This window comes from Suncus etruscus, chromosome 3, assembly GCF_024139225.1.
Source record: "Suncus etruscus isolate mSunEtr1 chromosome 3, mSunEtr1.pri.cur, whole genome shotgun sequence".
NCBI lineage: Eukaryota > Metazoa > Chordata > Mammalia > Eulipotyphla > Soricidae > Suncus > Suncus etruscus.
The window spans coordinates 124400603-124407441 of record NC_064850.1 but is presented as its reverse complement, the minus strand read 5'-3'; the positions used below and the strand labels follow the sequence as shown (position 1 = coordinate 124407441).

At 37.7% G+C, this 6839-nt stretch overlaps 1 non-coding gene across 1 annotated transcript; it reads right to left on the bottom strand.

Moving 5' to 3' along the window:
* Nucleotides 1-530: 530 nt before the first annotated feature.
* On the bottom strand, nucleotides 531-663 carry LOC126005166 (small nucleolar RNA SNORA51). The gene has a single exon (XR_007494338.1). It is a non-coding gene; the product is annotated as a small nucleolar RNA SNORA51 (small nucleolar RNA).
* Between the last annotated feature and the right edge of the window lie 6176 nt (nucleotides 664-6839).

The window sequence follows — 6839 nt, the reverse complement described above, 5'->3', positions numbered from 1 at the left end:
AAGATATAAAACAATTATTGATTTAGTTACTTTTATGTAAATATAGTAGCCTAAAATATAATAGTGAGAGAAGGCAATTAGGCTAGATACAAATGAGATGATTGTTTAAGATACATTTTTTCCAGACTAATTGGACTCTGAAAGTATACATACAAAGTTTAAGAAAGATAGTTCAGGGGCTGGAGTGATAGCATAGTGGTAAGGCATTTGCCTTGCATATGGCCAACCCAGGACAGACTCCGGTTCAATTCATAGCATCCCATAAGGTCTGCAGAGACTGAGTGCCACTGGGTGTCGACCCCAAAACAAAAAAACAAAAAAAGAAAAGAAAAGTAAAAGAATGAGGTTCAAAGAACCATAGAAAATCATTCAAAAAATGCTCTATCTCTAGTAAATGATGTATGGTCACATACCAGGGTTTCTATGTGCAAATTTTATCCTAGGTTTATTGAAAGTCTCAACTTTCTTTTATCTGAAGCTTCTTTGTGTCTTATTGTAACTTTGAAAAAGCTTTTTCTTTTTTTTTTTTTTTTTGTCCCCCAATTCACAATACATACCCGGCAAGGGGCCTGTGTTGAGGTGTATATGGGGTGCCTTTACTGTACCTCCTCTTTCTATACAGCCAGTGTAAAGAACACAGCCTGTGGTAAGAATTGGGAGGCCTTATTTTATCTTTTATTTATTTTTTTTTTCTTCAGGGCAAACTAAAGTTGTTTTTTTTTTTTTTAAGTAAGAATTCATTTAAAGGACAAAATTGATTAACCTAATAAGGTAAACTAATATAACATAATATAGTGACATAACATAACATATAATATAATTAATATAATAATAATACATGTAAGTCAAAGAAAGTTTCTGATTAAAAACACAATTTTTTTTTCCATAATGGCTTACATATCTTTCACTGTAGTATTTTGGGTACATATTCACATTAAATCAGGGGAATACCCATCACCTAATATGTCCTCTTCTCAATCAAAAATCAAATATACTGAAAATAGGCAGAGTCCTATCTAGAGGCTTCCAACCTCAGTTTGAGAGAGGATGTGAAAAAAGTAATTAAAATACCACAACAATACACACACACACACAAAAAAAAAATATCGAATTAAATAACCGATAAGCACCACAACAATAAAGACAGGCACCACACAATAATCTCGGTTCTGAAATCAAATCATACTCAAGTGCAAAAAAGAAAGAGAAAGACAAAAAAAAATAAAATAAAATAATATTGGAGACATCAACCGTAATCTCCACACCAAAATAAAGACGTCAAAAAAATAGATCATTTATTCTCCTCTTGCTGCTTTCGTGGTATGTGGAAGACTTCTACTTTATCTTGGATGGTAAAATCAGACCTGTTTCTAGAGATCTTGGTGGCTGTGCAGATCAGGGAATGGAGTTTATGGAGTCTTTCTTTGTGGTTCTAGCAGTTATGCTTCTTCAATGTCCTTTTTTTTTTTTTTATGTATTCTAGGTGTTTCAGAATAGTGCTACCATTCTGTGTTTTTCTTTTGTCTTCTGACTTACTTCGTTTAACATAACATGATCTAGGTCCATCCACGTTGCTGCAAAGTCTGTGATTGTATCATTTCTAACTGCCATGTAATATTCCATTGTATATATGTACCACATCTTAATGATCCATTCATCTGTTGTTGGACATCGAGGTTGGTTCCAAGATTTGGCTATTATACTGAGTGCTGCAATAAATAGTGGGGTGCATATGTATTTTGGAATGAATGTCCTTCCATCTTGGGGATATATGCCTAGGAGAGCAATTGCTGGGTCAAATGGCAGCTCAATTCTGAGTTCTTTGAGCACTCTCCAGACTTTTCTCCATAGATGTTGGACCAAGGGGCATTCCCACCAGCAATGAATGAGAGTTCCTTTCATACCACATCCTCTCCAACAAAGGTTGTTCCCATTATTTTTGATGTGAGCCAACCTCACTGGTGTGAGGTGGTATCTCATTGTTGTCTTGATTTGGATCTCCCTGATGATGAGTGAAGGTGAGCATGTTTTCATGTGTTTGTTGGCCATCCTTCTCTCTTCCTCAGAGAAATGTCTATTCATTTCGTCTCCCCATTTTTTTATGGCTTCGTTTGGTTTTGAAGGACTCAGGTTTCTGAGCGCTTTGTATGTTCTAGATATCAGCCCTTTATCTGATATATCAAGTGAAAAGATTTTTTCCCATTCTGTTAGCTGTCTTCTTGCATTAAGTAGGGTTTCTTTTGCCATGCAGAAGCTTTTTAGTTTGATATAGTCCCATTTGTTTATAGTTGATGCTAATGTTTTTGCCATTGGTGCTCCATTCTCAAAGACCCTTTTAATATAAAGGTCTTCGAGTGTTCTGCCTATTTTATTCTCGATAAACTTTATAGATTCAGGTCTGATTTCCAGATCTTTGATCCATTTTGAGTTGACTTTTGTATAAGGAGTGAGATATGGGTCGATTTTCACTTTCGTGCATATGAGTTTCCAGTTGTACCAACACCATTTGTTGAATAGGCTTTCTTTGTTCCATTTCATATTCTTGCCTCTTTTATCAAATATTAGTTGGCTATATATCTGGGGGTTTATGTCTGGGAATTCTGTTCTAATCCACTGGTCTGAGGTCCTGTCTCTGTTCCAGTACCATGCTGTTTTTATTACTATGGCTTTATAGTATAGTTTCAAGTTAGGTAAGGAGATACCTCCCAACTTCTCATTTTTCAGAATGTGTTTAGCTATCCTGGGTCTTCTATGGTTCCAAATGAATTTTATAATTGATTGTTCTATTTCTTTAAAGAATTGTGTCTGGATTTGGATAGGGATTGCATTAAATCTATATAGCAATTTGGGTAAAATAGTCATTTTGACTATGTTAATTCTACCTATCCATGAGGATGGGATGTTCTTCCATTTCTTTAGATCATCTTCAATTTCTTTCTGAAGTGTTTTGAAGTTTCCCTGGTATAGATCTTTCACTTCTCTTGTAAGGTTGATTCCTAGGTATTTGATATTTTTTGATACTATCTTAAATGGAATTGTATTTTTAATCTCTCTCTCCTCAACTTCATTGTTTGTATATAAAAACGCTACTGTCTTTTGTGTATTGACTTTGTATCCAGCCACTTTACTGTATTGGTTGATTGTTTCTAGTAGTTTTTCTGTGGATTCTTTAGGGTTTTTGATGTATATCATCATATCATCAGCAAATAGAGCTAGCTTGTGCTCCTCTTTCCCTACTTGAATTCCTTTGATTCCCTTCTCTTGTCGGATTGCAATTGCTAGGACTTCTAAGGTTATATTGAATAAGAGTGGAGAGAGTGGACAGCCTTGCCTAGTTCCTGACCTTAGTGGGAATGCTTCTAGTTTCTCGCCATTAAGTATAATGTTGGCTGTAGGCTTTTCATAAATAGCTGTAACTATCTTAAGGAAGGTGCCTTCTAACCCTATTTTGCTGAGTGTCTTTAACATGAACGGATGTTGGATTTTGTCAAATGCCTTCTCTGCATCGATTGATATGATCATGTGGTTTTTGTCCTTCATGTTGTTGATGTGGTGTATAATGTTGATTGATTTGCGTATGTTGAACCAACCTTGCATTCCTGGGATGAATCCCACTTGATCATGATGTATGATCTTTTTAATGAGGTGTTGGATTCGGTTTGCTAAGATTTTGTTAAGTATCTTTGCATCAATGTTCATTAATGAGATTGGTCTATAGTTTTCTTTTTTGGTGGTGTCTTTGCCTTCTTTAGGAATGAGTGTGATATTAGCCTCATAAAAGGAGTTGGGGAGGATTCCTGTTTTTTCTATGGTTTTGAAAAGCCTATGGAACAGTGGTAATAAGTCTTCTTGAAATGTTTGATAGAATTCACCTGTAAATCCATCTGGGCCTGGGCATTTGTTCTTAGGGAGTCTTTTAATTACGTCTTCAATTTCCTCTGAAGTGATTGGACTGTTTAGAGTTTCTAGGTCTTCCTTTTCCAGTCTTGGAAGAGGGTGTTTGTCCAAGAATCTGTCGATTTCTGGTGGGTTCTCTAGCCTAGTTGAATATAGTTGTTCATAATATGATCTCATGATATGTTGTATTTCTTGGGGTTCTGTTGTAATCTCTCCCCTTTCATTCGTGATCCTAGTGATTTGGGTGTTTTCCCTCTTTTTTTTGGTAAGTTTTGCCAATGGTTTGTCTATCTTATTTATTTTTTTCGAAAAACCAACTCCTGGTCTCATTGATTTTTTGTATTGTTTTCTTAGTCTCTATGTTGTTTATTTCTGCTCTGGTTTTTATGATTTCTTGCCTTCTGGTTGTGGTTGGATTTCTCTGTTGCTGTTGTTCCAATTCTTTGAGGTGATCTTTTAAACTGTTGGTTTTGTTATTTTCCTGTTTCTTAACATAGGCCTGTAATGCTATGAGTTTCCCCCTAAGTACTGCTTTTGCTGTATCCCATAAATTCTGACATGTTGTCTCTTCATTGTCATTCGTCTCAAGGAATCTTTTTATTTCCTCCTTGAGTTGTTCTTTGATCCAGCTGTTGTTAAGCAGTATGTTGTTCAATCTCCAGGTATTAGTTTTCCTCCATTGCTTCTTCTTGACATCAATTATAAGCTCTGTTGCATAGTGATCTGAAAGGGTACTTCTAATGATCCTTACCTTTGTGGTCTTAAATAGGTTGGCTTTGTATCCTAAGACATGATCTATTCTGGAGAAGGTTCCATGTGGGTTTGAGAAGAATGTGTATTCTACTTTCTGGGGATGGAGGGCTCTATATAAGTCTATTAGCCCTAATTCTTCTAATTTTTCATTTAGAGCTCTTATTTCTTTACTATTTTTCTGTTTGGAGGATCTGTCCAGTGGTGATAGTGGAGTATTGAGGTCCCCTACTATTATCACAATTCCCTTCATGTGTTTCTCCAGGTTTGTCAGTAGTTGCCTCACATATTTTGGTGACTTTACATTAGGTGCATAGATATTGACCAGGGTTAGCACTTCTTGATCTAATGTTCCCCTGATCAGTAAGTAGTGCCCCTCTTTGTCTCTGATCACTTTCTTGAGGTTGAATACAATTTGGTCTGATATAAGAATGGCTGTCCCTGCTTTTTTTTGTTTTCCATTGGCCTGAATAATTACTTTCCATCCTTTAATTCTAAGCCTGTGCTTATCCTGTAACTGTAGGTGTGTTTCTTGCAGACAGCAGAAGTCCGGTTTATTTTTCCTAACCCAGTTCTCTACTATGTGTCTTTTAATTGGAGAGTTTAGTCCATTAACATTTAGGGAAATTATTGATAGAGAGGACTGTTGTGCAGTTGTATTGTGTGGCGTGGTTGTTGTTACAATCGGGGGTTTGGATTGTTTAATTCGTCTCTGAGTAACTCGCTTAGGATTGGCTTAGTTTGCACAAATAGTTCAAGTTCGTTCATATTTGTGAATGTTTTTAGTCTGCCCTCCCATATGAATGATAGTTTTGCTGGGTATTGGACCCTGGGTTGGAAATTTCTTTCACTCAGTCGTTTAAATATGTCATTCCACTGTCTTCTTGCTTGAATTATTTCAAATGGGAGATCTGGTTTGATTCTTATGTCCTTTCCTTTGTACTTGAGGTTTTTTTTTCTCCCTTATTGCTTTCAGGAGTTCCTCTTTCTCTTTGTTTTTCGCCATTTGGATTATTATGTGTCTTGGTGTGGGTTTATTAGGGTCTATTTTATTAGGGACTCTCTTGACTTCTTGGATTTGTCCTAAATTGTCTTTCCAGAGGGTGGGAAAGTTCTCTGTTATTATCTCCCTGACTACTTGTTCTTCCCCCTTCCCTATTTCTTCCCCTTCTGGTATACCCACAATTCTTAGATTGTTTCTTTTGTCCTTATTCATTAGATATTGGATTTTTCCTTCCAGTGCTTTGCCTTTTTTTTCTTTGTTGGTTTCTTGATCATTTTTATATTGCAGTTTTCCTTCGAGTTCATCGATGTGCTTCTCCAACTCTGTGGTTCTACTCGTAAGGCTTGTTATTTTGTCTTTTAAATCCTTCACTTCTTTTTGTATGGAATCTCTCATGTTCTTTAACATTTCTTCTTTAATTTGGCTTAGTCGTTCGTCCATGAATTTCTTATACTCGGTTGCTAGGGTTTCTTTCATTCTGTTTAGTAATTCTTGCATTTCCTTCCTCATGGCCGCTTTTAGGTCTTCTTCCCATGAATCTGTGCGCTTTGGTGGACTTGGAAACTTGATAGGGCTTGTCATGTTGTCTCCAGTTATAAGGGATCTCCTTGATTTACGCATAATACTTTGTATTTAATGGTATGTTTTGGAGTACTATGGCTTCTAATTTCGGTCTGCTTTGGTCTCCTTCCTGAAGGTTTTTCTAGAGGAGCCTGTTGGGTGAGTTTGTTGAACCTAGCCCTTTCTCCTCCCCTTTGATCCCTAGAGTTCAACCTTCCTGCAGTGGGTTTTGTCCCCTTTCTGCTCCTTATTTCTGTCAGCGGTGCAATTCCACTCCTGGCCACAATGGTTACTGGCGCTGTTGAGCCTAGCACTCAATCCACCCTCCTTTCTCTGGGATTCAATGGAGCTCCGCCCCCTCCAATCCTCCCTTGAAGGAGTTCCCTCAGTTCGATTCTGCAGGCTCTATCTACGCCCTTGGGAAGTCCCTGATCCGCTCCAGGGTCCAGGGGGGTGGACTGTTCTAGGTCACCTGCGAGTCTAGATGGTTGGCCCTATCTCCCCGTCTATTCGGGTCGCTCAACTTGTCTTTCTAGGCGCCACCCTGGGGGGAGGGTCCGGCACCAAGCCGAGCAAAAAGTCAGAAACTCACTCACGCCTCCCCAGCCGGCCCTCAGGAGTCTCTGAG